The sequence below is a fragment of the Manacus vitellinus genome, unplaced genomic scaffold (genome assembly GCF_001715985.3).
Source record: "Manacus vitellinus isolate BGI_N305 unplaced genomic scaffold, ASM171598v3 scaffold_26_pilon, whole genome shotgun sequence".
Lineage (NCBI taxonomy): Eukaryota > Metazoa > Chordata > Aves > Passeriformes > Pipridae > Manacus > Manacus vitellinus.
Window position 1 is genome coordinate 11,334,384 of NW_021939960.1, and position 17,662 is coordinate 11,352,045.

The 17,662-nt window shown below is 41.6% G+C and overlaps 1 long non-coding RNA gene across 1 annotated transcript in view; it reads right to left on the reverse strand.

The window, feature by feature from the left end:
- LOC108639938 overlaps nt 1–17,662 on the reverse strand; it is a 52,839-nt gene that overhangs the window by 32,724 nt on the left and 2,453 nt on the right. The window contains exons 2-6 of the long non-coding RNA XR_001920827.1: nt 16,184–16,287; nt 15,825–15,960; nt 15,288–15,393; nt 2,069–2,258; nt 1,084–1,157 (exon numbers count right to left, since the gene is read on the reverse strand). This is a non-coding gene — a long non-coding RNA (uncharacterized LOC108639938). The remainder of the gene's footprint in view (nt 1–1,083; nt 1,158–2,068; nt 2,259–15,287; nt 15,394–15,824; nt 15,961–16,183; nt 16,288–17,662) is intronic.

The window sequence follows — 17,662 nt, forward strand, 5'->3', positions numbered from 1 at the left end:
CAGGAGACTCTCACACTATAACTTAAAAGAACCCTATTAAAATGATGGAAATCTTTGACTATGAAAAGTGGGGTCTGCACCTGGATAGTAATTATGTTTCAAAGGAAATCCATCTGGTATTTTATTGCTTATTGTCTCCCTGCACTTTGTGTACGAGAACAATACCGGGGCTGGAATATTTCATATCGGGAGACTTCCAAAAAGCTGTTTGCACTCTGTCAGGCCAATAAGCCACATAGATTTTTGCAATATTATATCAATTATGGGTAATAACTGGAACACACACTTTTTTAAAAACCTTCCTGAAAACACTGGTATGGACACTTGGAGCAGGCAAACTCCATCAGACTCCGTGGAGTTCATATGCCCAAAAAACAGTTAAATCTTCGGTGTCTGGAAAGTTTTACAACTACAGTTAAAGTCAAGGGAAGCTTCTTTTTGCCCTCACCAGAGCCAGAGCAATGTGCTGCACTGAGGACTGAACCCTGTGGCATGTGCAGGCTGGGGAGCAGGGCACAGATGGCACAGGGTGCAGCACAGGACAGGTCTGGGGGAACCTCTGGCCAGGTGAGACCCAGCTCCGAGACCAAGACTCGTGTCCATGTGTTAATAACATCAGCCTGGAGCTGGGTCAGGCCTGGCCATGTGCAAACCACCATTTTATACTATAAAGAGCACACTGTAAAAAGAAAACTATAAAACTATAAAAGAATTGGGTACCACCTCTAAAGACTCTGAGAGTGCAACAAGAGCCTTAAAATAAAATCACATCCAGCCAGAGCGACCTGATGACAAGGCAACCTCTCCTTCACTGCCAACTCAAGTGATTTCGTTAATTCCAGTGAATATATCACAGGTCTCAAGATGACTGATGCTTTCATTGCTGCCTTGGCTTCAGCCATTAGGTGATTGTTATGAATCTCAACTTCCATTTTTTAAAGTTTTAGCTGTCACCATTCAAAGAAATGGTATTAAAAATAAACAATGAAAACTTAAAAGTAAGAAAGAGGGAAAACATAAGGTAATCCCTATGGAAAAGCAGAAGACAAATTAAAAAATGGTATTATAGTAATTATTTCTTACCTGTCTTGAACTTTTAGTGGTGATGTTTGATGGCCAGAGCAGAGGTTACTGGCTGGCTGACAGCAGCAACGTTACTGTAAATGAAACCCATGCAACAGAATTTGGTTATAATCTACATTTGCTTTAAATTTGTGCAACCTCTAGTACAGAACTAGGAAACAGTCACAGATTTAATTTACTTTTCACTTCTGATGCTCTCTGCATATTGTGGGGGATATGGTTTTGGCAAGGAGTTTGCATTTATTAGCACGTATAAATTTACCAGGAATGTTTGGTCTTGCTGTTAAAGCTCAGATCTAGAAGACAGGAATATGTCAGAAGCTGAGTGTCATTTTTAAAAGCAAGCTTCAAACCCATGTATTTTTGTTTAAATACTTCACAAGTAAACCAACTGCACCTAAAAGAGTTGAGAAGGCAGAAACCAGACATGACCTGAAATATTCTTTCTAAAAACTTATTTAATTATTTCTGAGACTTGGAAACCTTATTCATGATTTCTATATATTTGGAATTGGAAATACTGCTGCTAACTGCTCGTCACCGTTCCACATGCCATCACCCAGAGGCAAGGACAGATTTCTTTCTCCCAAACCAAACTGGAGGGAGCAGATTTACTGGAATAACTTGCAGAGTCACACTTCAGCAGCTCAGGGTCACCAGAGGATGTTGGCACTCGGTGCCCTCCCCACTCCTGCCATGTAACAGCACTGCAGGCACTGCAGGCAGAGCAGCCCAGGGCTCTGGGGGAAGATTCGGGGACGAGACTGTGCCACAGCCACCCTGTGTGCCCCTGGCTGGCACAGACCAGCCCAAGCTCCAAGGAGAATCACACACCAGGGACCTGGACCTTCACCTCTGCTGCCTGAACTGCCAGTGGGACATGGAGAAAGCAGCATTGCCAAGGTACAAACCACTACCCAAGGTGTAATGAAGGTAATTCAGTCAGAGCATCACAACACACACTGGGGAGCTGGAACGGGCTCACCTGAGGACAGCTGGGGTGTTTGATGAGCAACACGTTGTGCAGAGATACCAGCTCAGGAACTTGGACCAAAACAGGGTGAAGAAGCTCTTACAGTCTTACACTGGTGAGGTGGCTCCTCCTCAGACCATCTGGATAAGTCCCTGCTGTGCATCACTGCCCAGAGCGAGAACAGCACCACAGGAACATCACACTGCAGAGAAAAAAAATGCAACAGAAAATATTCTTATTTCTGAAATTTCCAAAAAGATATTGAGAAGTGTTAGAGTTCAGAAAAAGCCTTTTATTCTTTCCTTAAGCAGGTATAGGAAACAAAAGAGATTTGGATAGAAATTTGTGCCTAGCTCTGAACTGCTGCTTTATATCTGCTTGCTTTGTTTTACTCCTCTTGCCAATTAGATGAAGAGAACAATTTATTGTGGGGTCAGCCTCAGCTTTTTGTTCCTGTCAGTTTATTTTGGATCAGATTCCTAAATTCACATACACAAACTCAAGCAACTCTTTACATCCACACATAACCTGCCCACGCTGGTAAAGAGAAGAAGCCTCCTCTCAGCCTGAGGAGAACCTGCTGTCTGCCAACTCCTTCCCCTCTGAACCATAACCTTTGACTCCTCCTGGGGGGAGAAGGGAGAAATGCAATCAGGTGCAGAATTCCAATACATCCCTCTGGGGTGACAGACATCCAATTTCCAAGCAACCATTAAAAAGTCCATATGGAATTCCATCTTTAATATGAAGCAACAAGAAACAGGAAAACCCCCCAGGGAACACATGCTGTGTGTTACTCCTGCCTGGGGGGTGGGCCAGTTCTGAGCCTTTCCAGGTGCTCTCTTCTCCACAGAGCACGAGCTGTGGGAAGGTTCAGCACACTTGGGGTGCTCTTACACTTTATTATTATTATTATTATTTTAACTAAGAAACTAGCTGCTTGGTCCATTTGAGAAGGGTAAGGCTTTGAGACAGATGTGGAAATATTCTGAAAACACAACAGTCAGGCAGTGGAACACATCCAAGATTATATGAAACATTAAGTAAGTGGAAAACATTTATTTTCCCATCTCATATTCCACCACAAACTTGTATTTCACAAGCTTATCTTCATATCTGCATTATAACTGAGCACTAATTGTGTTTTCCTCCATATTTTTTTCAGTAGATCCAAAATGTTCCAGCCTGGAGTCTCCACATCCATACCACAAAAAGTTGTTTTCTGCCCCTCTGGCATCAGCTGAGCAGGCAGGAGCCAGGGGGCAGTGCCAGAGACACTGATGGACTGCAGGGCCACACTGCTGCCCACGGGCCCTGCAAATGAAGATGAAATGAGGCTCCCTTGTGTGCAGCACATTGAGAAGATTTTGGCCCCCATTTCAGCGTGACCCAATAGGTTTAAATTGCTTCATTTCTCAGCCAGCCAAGAGCAAATGGGTGGTAGATGTGATATGGCTGTTCACTGGAAATCACCCCTGATTGATTTACCTCCTCCTCCCCGGCAGTGCAGGGGCTCAGTGTGTGGCTGGGGCACATAAATTACACAGAAAAACCCTTTGCTGGTTGTGTACAGTCTATATATGTTGTCACCCCATCAGAGGAGAAGCTTTTATGAAGTATTAGCTCTAAGTGTATACAGAACAGAAATGATCATTTTTACTTGCTTGACAAAAGCTAAGTCACATTTCAAAGTAATACTTTTGAGTTAGAATCAAGTAGAACCAAGTAACTTTGATCATTTTTTTCAAGTAAAGAAACAAACAAACAGAAAATGCTGCTGCTGGTTATAAAAACAACAGGAGAATTTTTAGGAGTTATTTTGTTTGTTTTTTTAAAAACTAATAAGAGCTGTGAAATTCAAAAAGAGTTTTCAGTTTTCATTAGTAAGATTTCAACACTCTGGATTTGCTTTTGCCTTTTTGAAAGAAGATACAAAGACATTTCATTTTAACATGTTTGCAGAAAAAAAAATTAATTGCCACCAGCACTACTACATTGTTATTTCTGGGGGACGAGTAACAATAGATTGGAGAATTATTCACAAGAATCATTTGGGTGATTTATATACTTTATTGTGATTGGAACAAGGAGCTCATTTCAGGCTGTCATACTCACAGTGCTCTCCACAGATGGGTGTAGTGTTGAGAACAGTCACTTGAACCCAAATTGAAAAGAACTGAGATTAAAACCTGGGAATAAAGCTTCAAGCCAAGGGGTGGGTTTGTCTGGGGGTTGTACAGCACAGGGAGCAGGGTCCTGACTCCAGCCTGCACTTCCCAGGGGACACAGCACTGACAGTCACACACATACACAGCAAAACTGGTCCCAGAGCAGGTCTCTGCTCCAGCCTGGCTGGAATGCACAGGAGAATCTGGCTTTGGGTGGAAGAGGCTGTGAGAAGAAAAGGGAGGAAAAGATTTCGCAGGTCTATGCTTAATAGTCATTAAAATCAGGCTTTAGATCAGGTAAATTAGGACAACCATGCAAGGTGAGATTTTTCGATTATTTCTTTTAGATTATCCCAGTTTTCAGGACACCCAGAGTCCACCCCTCTCCAAGTAATAAGCCTCAAATATTTCTGTAATGTGTCTCTCATTTCCATCCTTAAGCTCAAAACTTCAAAACTACCCCAAGTGAGATGACTTGTTTTTTTTCCTTACCCAAGCCAGCTGAAGGCAACAGAGATCCTCACTCCCCACCAAGGTCAGTACAGATTTACAAGATTCAGATCTATTTTAACATTTTGATGTCCCTTCAGTTCTGAAATCAGCCATGGTTCTCTGGTTACTGCAAAGTAAACAGTGCATCACTGCTGGCTGCAGAAACCCTGGAAAGTCAGAACACGGGATAATTAACAGCTCCCAGCAAACTTCCACTCTTCAGATCAGCTGAGTGAAGAAGGGAAATGAATATATTTTAAGCATAAAATATTGCTCACCCTGTGTTGAATAAAACCAAAGACTCCAATGCAAAAAAATACCAGGAGATGTGACCAGACTCAGAACATTTCAATCAGATGTGATACCCTACAAGTCATTTCAAGACAATTTGAAAACAAAATCAATGTTGCTGATATGGATAATAAACCTCTCTTTACAAATGCATTAATAGAAGTATCAGTTTAAAAAGAAAAAATGCAGTAAGATTATAAATTTATTAAGCAAAATTCATTGACTGAACAGTGCAGACTATTGTCAGCCACTTCTAGGACTTTGTTATGCAGTTCTTCAAAGCTTAAATAGCACAATTAATCAAACTAATTGCAAGCCTGGAAATTCTTTATTCATAACAGTAAATAACTACATCTATTAAGTAACTTCTTGTAATGTAAATCTCACTATTGAGGCTGATATTATCATGTGTTTTCCTCCTAATGGATTTAAAGTACCTGCAGTAAATAAGAGCCAAAAGTCAAAGCTTTTTTAAAGCAAAATATCCCACTTTTAATATTTAAGAAATTCCTTCTAGACACTTGAAGATGCTCATGTTACAGCAGACTGTGGGAATGCCCTTCAGTTCCTTACACATTACATGTCTAATAAAGCCTCATGTCCCAGTGACAGAAGCATCTGGCTCTTCTTTCCTAATCAATAATATTCAGCAAAAGTCCCTTCTTCCAGCAGCAGCATAAATTATCAGATATATGCAAATAGACTTGCTAATGTTAATTGCCAGGGCTGATTGGTGATTAATTTTTTGATTATGATCAATCATTCCACACGAATTTTAATAAGACATTCAAGGCAATCTGCAAATTGATAATAATTAGGGCTCCCAACTGGTAATGCACCCACAGCCAACTCTGACACAGCACTGGGACAACACATTCCTGGGACAACACATTCCTGGGACAACACAGCCCTGGGACTGAGCATGGTCCTGGAACAACGTTCTCCAGACTGAAAGAGAGAAGAGAAAGATCAAAGCCTCCACATCATCTCTAACAAAAGCTCCTTTTTTGCCATTTTTAGGGTAAGATGGGCTATGGTGTCCTCCAACATAACTGGCCACCTTCTTTGTGTCCCTCGTGGTCAGAAGTTAAATGGGAGTTTCATTTACACGACAATGCTTTGGAATCATTACCCCAATTTGCAGACTGCCAGCCATGAAAACAACCACAGGATCCCAAAAAAATCAAGGGAGGAACATCTCTCAGAACAGTCCTGCCAGACCTGCGGGGAACACAGCCAGAGGCAGGATACAATTATAATTTCAGGCCCTGCAAATCAAAAAGGTTCAGGTAATGTCTTTCTTTTCCTAAAGCAGAGCAGGCAAGAACATTCAATTTCCAGCTACAAGAAGAGGAATGTTTTCCCTCTGTGACACTTGTTTGTGTACTTCAGGGGGAAAGTTCAGTAAATATAACAGCTCAAAATGCAACATGATTAATAATATTTTCTTTCCAAGGGAATTCTCTTGCAAACATAAATATTTCCACACAACACTTTAAACCCAAACACTCTCGCTGTGCACGGACCAGGACTGGAGAAGGACGGGAAGTTCTCCAGACGTGCAGACCCAGTGCTGGACTTTGCTCTCCATCCAGAAGGACAGACAGACCTCAACACCTGCGAGGAGCAGCTCAACAACCATCACCTGCTGCCAAAAACGAGGGAATGCCAGGGCAGGATCCAGAGGAGAGTCCACTGAGAGCACATTGTACCTCAGCACTGCCCTGTCATGTCCAACTAATATCCAAGCTTTTGAAATTCCTGTCCCCATGGCCCAAATTCTGATTTGCACAAAATACTCCTCTTTATGTGTCAAGAATGGTGTGAAGGAGTTGGAATATAAATGAAAATAAATCCCTGAGGTCTACAATTCTTTCAGTTCTTTCAGTGCTGCCAAATGGACCATTTTATGATGAGGTCCCAGGTATTTGCTCCTCTATTTGAAGAGCTTGCAGTTACTGCAGTGCAAGTAGCTCAGCTTTTGTTTTCATTAAAAAGACAGAGTAGGATTGGCCCCTACTTTTATGTTAAATTTTCTGAACAGAAGTTAGGTTTCAGTTGAATGTTATTTTGCACAGGAAATATCTTCTTCCTGAATATGTCATCTTTTCAACAAGAAACTGAAACGTGTTTTTTAGAAAAAGTGCAGCTTTAAGTGAAGCTTTTCAACAAATAGGAAAATATTTTCTTTTCCTCCCAACAGTTTCAATAAGAAAAAAAGCCCAAACCATAAAGAAGTGTATTCTTGCCTTCTCTCCTATATAGCAAACAAGAAATGTTTTAAAGTGACACATGTATACATGAGGTTTTTAACTACAAAATGGCTTTTATCTTGGCATTTTTAAAAGCCTGGCTCTATTCTTGGCTTAGTCTTATAATTCTCATCCAGTTTCAAGAATTTTAAACAGTTATAGAGGGAAGTTAGTGGCCACAGCAAGGACAGTGTCACAAGGAGCAAACATAAGTGTGTAACAGAGACATTTACCTTGGACAAAACCAGCCCAGTTCTTCTCTAGTTGTCCCAGTTCAAGAACTCCCCTCTAGCCAGGGAGGGATTCTGCTGTTAAACTGATATCTTTGATAAACCAATTAGGTCCTTACTTTTTAAGTTAACATTCCATTAGTTTTATTTTTTTTTAATTCTGCATATTTTCTTAAGCTAAATAATTAAAAATGCTTAGGTTCCCTTTGCAGTTGAGATCCCTCACTGTTCCCTTCATTAATCCCTTCAGGAAAACTGAAGTGCTGCCACGTTCCTTGGGTTGGGTCTGTCATCCCTCCCCAGCTCCTCACACTTGTACAATTCACAAGGTCACGAGCACAAAATGTGCTTGTTAACTGACACAAGAATAAAGCTGTCAGATGGGCTGAGGGCTCCTTGTGTACCAGTTTAGTGAAATATGATTATCCAAGCTGTAAAATGGATAAACCTATTAAATTAATAAATCTGCTGCCCTGAAGACTACGACTGATGTCGCTGCCTTACCTACAAGGCACCTCTTCTTAAATTAATACTTGATAAAGGAATAAATCTTTTAAAGACACACACTAAAGCTTTGCATTGAAGAGTTATCTTTTGTGTTACAAACTGTAAGTACTTTTTACTGCAATGGATCTAAGTGAGAGAAAATGAATTCCAGAAAAAGAAAAGGAATCTTAGAAAAATGTTATTACCCAGCTAACACCGTGGGCTGCTTCTTATCTGTACACAACTAATCACATCCCTGTTTCTTTTCTTATTCTAATGTGTGTGGATTTTGGTGCTCATGAAAGTGAAGGATAATTAGCAGGGTAGTGGATAAAGTGGAAGGGCAGTGCCTTATCAAAGGCAGAGTGGGTCAGCTGCACATGGGCAAAAGGAATCAGGATTCTCCTCATTCGGCTGCTTTGATTTCTTTCTCTGAAGGTCCAACAATGAAGTTTCACATCAGGGGAGAGAGAGGGGAAAAGACTTTCAAAGGGTTCATCCTTCTTGACTTCTCAGAAAGCCTTTAGCTTATTGTGTTTGTTAGGGTGCAATATCACTGTTCTCTATTATTAATAATAATCTATTACACAGAGATCCTCACAGAAACAAAAATGAACTCGACAGGGCACCAACCAAACACACAGCAAGATGACATCTCTGCTGCTGAGATTTTACAGTCTAAAGTATAAAAATCAAAAAGTGGAAGGGGAACAGACACACAAAAGGAGCTGCTTTAAGATCACCTGGTAACGAAGCAGCAAAAATATGGAACAGAAAACAGAGTCCCTGACCCAGCCCCAGCCCCACTGATAAACTTGTACTGCACCAACGTTAAAAAGGAGACAGAAATCAAATCTCAGCGCATCCAAAGGCATCCAAAGGCATCCAACGGGCTCAAAACTCAGAAGTGAATTTGTAAAAGGAAACAGGAAATGAAAACTAAAGAGGGTTGACATGATTACGGGGTGTTAATAAGAAAAGACATAAGCCAGGGGCCTTGATGTACAACTAGACAACAAGAGGTTACGTTTGGAGTCAGGGCTATGCTAATTTGCAAACTTGGGCCCATTTCATTAAGTGAGCTGAGAGACAGCCTGTCTCAGTCCAGCAGAGAGGGATCTCATTATCCATGTAGGGAGCAAGAGATAAGAATCTTTTAATAATTGCTGGGACTTTTTTTTTCAGATGATATGGAATGCCAATTTATGCCTCTCCACTCAGTGTGGATACAAACCAGCCTCCTTCACAGCTCAGACCAGCCCCCCTCCTGGCTGTGGCCATTAGGACAGGGAGGGAAAACAGAGACTAATATTTTTGCCCGGGAGACCAATGCTGCAAAACTCCATTAAATGCACTTCATATTGGGAACATGTTTGTTTACAGTGGATGGAATACTTTGCCAAGGCTTTTTACTTAATTATTAATAATTATTAATGGGCACGGTTGTAGGATTTAGGTCCAAATCTAAACCCCTGCCAGTGGGCAGGATTGCTATGGACAAGCACCCCTTGGATCAAACCCTTGACTCATTCCTTCTGAAGGAATGGCTCTGAATCCATACCTTTGGAAAAAAGCTAAAGAGCATATACACCTTTTGGCAGAAGCACTGGTTTTAGTGCCTTCCCCTTGTCCCTCTCCAAAACACATCCACTGCAGCCACGAGAAAGGAGCTTTCTGGAAGGCAGAGGTTTGTACAGCTCTTCCCTTCCCTGCCTCCTTCAGACTGAGCACACCATGGACTTTGTGACAGGGACAAGTTCAGTCCAAGAAGGACCAATTTGGAGAGACCTGAACTTTTCACATGACAGTACAAACACTTCTGAAAAGCACTGGCAAAGTCAGACAGACTCTCATGCTCATGTTTGACATTGCTAAAAGCTCAGATATAGATGCAATAACTTACCAAAATCACATTAATGGCACTTAACTTTTAAGGGTAAACTTTTCCCTCTGCCCAAACTTACACCACAAGAAAAGGAGGAAGCAAAACTGTTTCCACAGCCCAATCTGCTCATTTGCTTGAAGTCCTGTGTTGGATGTACCTCAGCGTTGGAAAACACTGTCCAGGGAACTCTGAAGCCATGCTTATCTCCACAGCTGGCTGCAGGGTTTGTTTCTATGCACTGGGTCAACCCAAGGACTAAGTACAACTTCTCTGTCTCCTTGACAAGAACTAAATTATCAGGTTATATTCAGCTGACCTTGCCTCTTTTCCCAGTTTCTTGCTGTTCATGGACCATTTTTAATTTTCCATGTGCCCATTTACTATTGGCAATAATTTGGCCAGTATCTTTTGTGAAAGGCATGCCCAGTCTTCACTGTGCAGGCAAGACTGGAGAAAGGAGGACTGGCACAATGAAAGCTGACTTTTCTGGATAAAAAGCTCATGTTCTGGATCCTTAATTCGATAGGAACAACTTAAAAATCAGCTATGTGGGCACAGATACTCACCCAGGTTGATAAAAGTGCCTTCTGCAAGCACTTTATGATATTTACATTTAAGGGAAAACCATTTACTTTTTTGCTTTTGAATTAAACCACTAAATTTCAGCCTGGATATTTAAAGATAAAAATTAAAATGCATAATGTGACACTCCTGAGGCATCATGTTGGTTGCTCTGCTCTCTTCTGTCTCCTGTCCACATGTTCCTGTTGTTGAGTTGGAAAATGTGTATCCAGGTTACCTTGGTTTGAATTTATTTGCAAAGTATTGAGTTAAAAGTCCAGTTGTAATATAATTAGAATTAAGTAGGTTAATAGGCTCCAGATTTTTTAAAATATATTAAAAGGAGATATCTTTCTCTCTCTCTCTCTCTGCTTATTTCTCATAATTGCAACATGAATTTAAGGTACTATAAAATTAATAGAACACTGACTCTAGAGACTGAAGTCTCCTGCCCAGGCAGACAGACAGCCTGGCCCTGCCGTGCCCCCAGCTGTGACATAACCCTGCCCACCAGAACAACTGCTTTACCTCTGGGCAATCTCATTTATTGACCCTCTAAGAGGGATGTTAAAAGACCAATTGCAGCTAATAATGTGTAATGCTTTCTGTGAGCTCAATCCTTGACCATAGAGAGAAGATTTTAAATTACCTCATTACTTGCCACAGAAAATCTGAGGGAAAACCACCCTCTCCTACTGAAAATATAGATATAGATGATATAGAGATAGATAGATAGATAGATAGATAGATAGATAGATAGATAGATAGATAGATAGATAGATAGATAGATAGACAGATAAATAGATAGATATTGATGGCAAACAGAGGGAGATTTGCAGGCTGGAAGTACAGATATGGTGAAGTCACCTTTAGCCCACAATGGGCATGGTTTGAGTTCGTGGTTTAGGAGGTTTTGGTAATTAAACTTACACAGTAAAACCAGTTTCCTTGTCCCGTCTCCTTGAGAGACCCTTTTGGCTGATGTTGGTGTCTGAGCAGCCAGGGCAGACTGGAGATGTCACAGCCACTGTCCCATGGCCCTGAGGTTCTGAAAGGCATGGATTGTGCATCCAGGTCCACTTAGGAAAAAATCTCCTGTTTTCTGTGCCCTCATTTCCCACCAGCTGTGGCTGTAGCTGGCAGGCAGAGGATCTGTGCTGTGAACACAAGAAAGAGGAGACACAAAACAAGGCTCTTGCTCACAGTTTCTGCAGCTGAGCCATTCCCCCCAGCCACATACCTGTGCATGTGCAAGTAAAACAGATCTGTGCACACCAGCACATTCACTCAAGTGTAGGATATGACATAATTATAGCCAATTAAATAATTTTCCCTAAGATGCTTTTTAGAAATCAAGTTGTTACCTATTCATCAGGCTGTCAGTAAACACATCTCTCTCACATACAACATGTTTAACTTTGGCTCATGTTACATTACTCATACACAATCCTTGTGGTAATTAATGACACCTCTATCAGTTCCCAGCTTTTCCAAACCCCTGCAAACAAACAAAATTATTAATAATTGAGGGGACTGTCCTTTATCCATTTGAGACTGGTTAGGTTTGGATTGTTTGTTTGCTTTTTCTTACTATTTCTGTATTCAACACAACTTCTAGAGGTGGGCATGGAGTCACTGATCCCAGTCCTGGGAATGCTCAGTCCTGCCAGCACCTGGAGGAAGGGGATAGGGCACATCCAAGAACTGAGGAGGCTCAAGGTTTGCTTTGCTAGGTGTGCATTCAAAACTAAGTACTGTCACTTCACAGATGCAAATACATATACATGCTCATTTTGGTTCAGAAACACAGTTGGGTTTGCCTATATATGTGTATATACATATATACTCACGTGTTCTGTAAGTTCTGCAAGCCAGCCCTGGGCCTGCAGCCCAGTTGATTACAGTTCTGTGGGTTATGTTAGTTCTGGCTCAGTTTTCTGAAGTTATGTCTACATTTTCCCCTTGCATCAGGCAGTTCTTCCAGAGGCAGTGAGTGTTGCAGTCATAGAAGAAAGATGATGTATTGCCTGGGTCCAGAAATGTCAAGTGGACTGGTGGGAAGCGCATTTTGTGATGTTCATGGCAATGGCTTCACTAAAGCCCAGCCTGCAAAGCTGAAGGGCTTTCTCAGCCCCTCTACAACCTGGGCTTTTCCTCAACATCCACCAGCTAGACCTGCTTTAATCCATCACAAACAGCTTCTGTCCTTATCCTAAATAAGCCATGGAGCTTAAACAATGTTATTTAACCTCCCGTGCCCTCTCCCCATATTTCTGCTGGTGCCAAACACCCATAAACTCATTCCAAAAAGCCACACGTTACCCAAGCAGTGCTGCCTGAGGAAAGCATTCAGGAGTGTTTATGGGGCAGCTGAAGTGTAATGATTTAGTAGATGTTTATAAATGTTTATACTGTACAGATTAACATTCCCCAGGGGGCCTGTAATGAAGAGAGTGCTCCAACTGGAATCCAACCAGCCAGCCTGGGCTGAATGAGCATGAATGAATCCTGCTGGCCTGCCCTCCCGAGCTGTTTACTCGCTCTGAGCGGATTTCCTCCATCCCTGCTCCTCTGGCATCTTCTTTTGGGAGAGGCAGTAGAGGAATCTGGTCTCAAAGGAGCACAGTCTGGAAACAAGTTAGAAAATCCAGCCCGTCACTTGGGTCGTGGCAATCATTTTCAAACTGCACCAGACAAAAGAACAAAGAGCCCAACCCTTGTGCTGGGGAAGTGGAGGCTGAAACTCCCAGTGACTTCAAAGGGAGCTGGGTCTCTCTCTCAGAGCGTGGCTTTCAAACATCACATCCAAGTGTAAACACTGCAAATCATATTGAAGCAACTGAGTCCTGCTATTGGAGCAGGAGCAGGGCCTTGGTACTTGCAGAGTTTTGTGTTAGGTCACTGTGTTTACAAACCACGACTTCAGACAATGTGCTGGAGGTTCCCAGCAATGGTTGATGAAAGAAACACTGACCTACTGTGGGGAACAGCTCCACCAAACACCCACTTGGAGGGGATGGACACAAACAGCTCCACCAAACACCCTGGAGGGGAGGGACATCTCTTATCCAGAGTAAGTGAATAAACACCTTCAATTTGTTCAGTGATGGCTCAAAGAATAAAAATATCTGCACCTGGTATTGGGATTCATGCAATGGGTTTTAAACTTCCACAGGCTTAACAACATGAACACCAAACTCAAAAATTAAGGCTGGGAACTGGTGGGTGAAGCTGGACCTGCCTTGATGCCTCAGAAGCAACGAGCAAGCAGGTTTTAAAAGAAGCTAACAGCAGTGATGACCATGAGAAGCATGAGAGAAAGATGGTTTCTTTGGGGCACGATGCCAGGTGGAAAAAATCAGCCTCTGAAATCACAAGTAGAGAAACAAACCCCTCTGGAATTCTGCTGTGGTCAGGAGAGTAAGAGTTTTTATACATGACACATGTATATATTCAGAATAGAGTGAATCATCTCAAGGGGGCCAGGGAAGGGTGGGAAGAAAAGAGAAAGGATCATGGTTTAGCCATAGTCAGCATGGGCCAAAAAATGTGGCCAAAAACACCAAAGAGAGCAAACTGTATCTTCAAGAGGGGAATACCACTGCCAGTGGATTTCTGCTGACAGTCTTCTTTAAACTGTGCTTTTTTTGCTGCTGTGATAAGATTTCCCACTTCTCCAAAAATTATTCTACCTCTGGCTCTGACAGTGACATGCCTGCACAGGACAAACAGCAGCACCACGAATTACAGGTGTTCTCAAAATAAAATACACACTATTCCTTGCAAACTCTTAAACCACAGCACTGGGGGCTGAAAATGCCTGCTGTGATTCTGCAGCCTCCCCAAGGGATCAGACACATGGGGAGGGCTCAAGACATAAAATTTCTTTCAATGGGTTTCTGAGATGTTTTTAAAGGCTGAAAATAAGTTTGCTTTACATCTTGGCTGGAGACGCTGGACAAAGGTAATTTTGTCTGCAGTGGTTTATTTGCCCATCTCACGGAGCTGTCTCAGCTCATTACAGTGTTTGGCAAACACTCCTGGTGCAAGTTCTGCTCTGTAACCCCACTTGGGTCTTTAGAGCAGTGGAAAAGACAGATACTTGAAATCTTCTGGAGCGCTGTAACCATCAGGTAATTAGCTGGAGCAGACTCACAAAGTAGGAAAGGCTCACGAGAGCTCTGAAATGAAAGCACAAAATGCCTCCTGGAACTAATTTTAGAGTGGCTTGAAGTATTTAATCCTGCAAATTATTGCCAGTGAGGAAACCTCAAGGTACTGCTGGATCTTAATAGTGGCAAAGCAGCAGGAGGGGCTCACCCTGAGCTGCCTCCTGCTGCTGGCACAGCAATCAGATGCTTTACACCCTCACAGGGGCAGGGGCATGGTTTGTTCCCAGTGACTTCCACAGTGGCCTGGAATTGTTCCTCTCTTGTGTTTGGAAAGGATCCTTTGTCAGCAAAGCCAATTCAGCCCTACCTTGCAAAGAGCAGAGCAAAGGAAGAGGAGAACAAACCCTGGGGGTACAGACACCCCTGTATCCCCCTAGACCCTCTGCCATGGGTGCTCTGCACCCTTCAGAGGGCAGGGCAGGGTTCAGAGGGGGCACAAGGAGGCAGAGTGCTTCACTCCTTCCTAAGACCTGTCTGAGTTGGAAAGATGCCTTTCTGGTTCCTTGCTCTGCTCATGAGTGCTCCTGAAGGAGGCTGAGGAGATTGGATTTATTCTTTCATCCCTCCAGGAGTCCCTGTCTCCTGTGTGAAGTGCAGAAAGGAAACGTCAACCTTGTGAGGACTGTTTTTAGGAATAAGAAATGGCAGATATGGGACTAGAAACCAACTTCTTATGTTCTTAAGACCTACTTACCCTCAAAAAGATCTTCAGATCTGCAAACTCCTTTACTTGCATCAGAAACCATGTGAGGGAATTGGGAACTCCATGTTCCTTTCCACTGAGAAGATACTCCAGAATCCTGTTGTTGTGGTGGTTAAAAAAAATTTCCTTTATTTTCCAGACAGAATTTATTCATAGCCAATTAATACCCCTTTGTTCTTGTGCCAAAATATTCTTTTATCTTTAATAAGTAGTCTGTCTAGCTCTGTGCAAGCTCTACACTTGATTGCTGCAGAACCAAGGAGTTCCCTCTTCCACAAGCCATAGGAAGAAATGTTAATAACAGAACATGCTGTAATATCCCATGCAATTTTTGCAGAAGCCCATCCAGGTGTGTGCAAGAATCCATGAACTAATTCCAAAACTATTTCTACTATCAGCTTTCCCAGCTGGAAAAATTTGCTCATCACTTAAAAACAAAGGAGAGGCAGCAACCTACATTTTAACATTTACCTGAAAATTGTTTCCCAAATAGGAGAGTTGCAGTGTCTCCTCCTTTCCAAAACTCACCAGGCACCAAGAAGCATCTCTTCAGCAGAGCCAAGATTTAAGATCCTGCACATTTCATTGAACAACATCCATTTTGGAATTCAGATTTTGTTTCTTTTTAGGTACAGGTATCCTTTTGCACGTGCATGACTTATATCTGCAAGACCAAGTGATCAAATATCAGAACTAAGGATAGACATAAACCCTTATTCATCTGCTGTATGATTCATTCTTTAAATATTGGATTATGTCTTCTTTTCCACCAGATTCTACCTCAGGATGGACAGTGTTCACTTAATAAGCAGATATTCAATATTTTGTTACAGTGTCATTTTTCAGCATGTGGCTTGAGGCCTTATTTACCACAAACTACTCCAAACCTGCTTGGGAGACACAATTGCTGATTTTCTTGTGAGCTTTTCTCGGGCTGTTATCAGGATGGCATCTGAGTGCTTTCACAAGGCTCATTGCTTCTAACAGCACCCTGGAAAACGAGAGGATATTATTATTCTTGTTTGACAGATGGGAAACTGAAACACAAAGAGATTCAGGTCAAAACATTTTGCTTTTGTTGGGCACCCAAACTGAGATGTCTGGGAATTGATTTCTCAGAGTTTTTAACTCTGTGCAGCATCCCATGGCAGGAGGAACAGCACTCTACACATGAGAACACAGAAAAAATCAAATTAATAGCCAGTTGGGAAGAATTCAAATTGACTTCTCTGAGACTTGGTGAGATCTTTGCAGGATTGAGATGCCTCAGCCATGAGATCCCCCATTTTCCTTTCAGTTCTCTCTCTTTTACTCCACTTTCCCTGTTTCCACAGCAAATACAGGCAAAGTCCACCAGAAACCAGACTCCTCCTCTACCCAGCTTTGACTCATCCCCTGAGCTGCTCCACCTTCTGAAGGGAACGAGCCCAGGGTCCTCTGCTAAATATAGCACATGGTCCTGTAATTAAAGACTAGACCAAACACAGGTACAAAAGGAAGCCAAATAAACACTTTGCAGGAAACCCTAATTTCATGAATTCCCGACACCCTTTTCTAAATAATAAGCTTTTCAAGGAGAACACTGTCTCCATTATACATATGTATATATAAAAATGTAAATTTTTATACAAATGTAATTTTTAATTAAAATAAAAATTCTTATATATATACATGATATATACAATATATAGGATAGGAATGTTACATAAGTGTAATTATATAAATTTATGTATATTTATATTCTTGTTCCTGAGTAATAATCAGCTGAAATTTTCCAAAACCTGGAAAAGGTACCTGGCATTGTATACTAAGCCCAAATGATTAAAGCTTTCAAGTTAAAATTAGAGGTGATCAAAATCTGCCCAGTAGGTTTCAGTTCAGCATTTTGACTGCATCCTTCTGTTTCACAAAATCAGGATGTACGTGCCTGGGTAAGTCAAAACCATTTGTATTTTATAATGTTCACTGCTGAAGGAATATGTAGGAGCAGGACTCCAAATTTCCAGTATTCAGGAAATTCAGTTATTTCATGATTTCATTTCATTGTGAATCGAGAGAACACCTATACCTCCCTTGCCTCAAACTTTGAAATTCCCCTTAAAATTTTATTTGTGTTGGGTTTACATTGTTCTAAATAAATCAACCAGAGCTGATACCAGCATGGGAAATTTCAGAGTGAATGTTTGGAGCTTGACAGAGTTACAAGCAAATAAAGAAGCCTGGAAAGTTTCAAGCAATCCTAGTTACAGGTACATCACCAGCTATTTTTAAAATATCACTGCACTAGCATCTAAATTTTGTTAGAAAAAACTTATTAAATGTGCTCTGTGTTATTTTCAGTGCAGTGATACTCAGGAATGTATCCT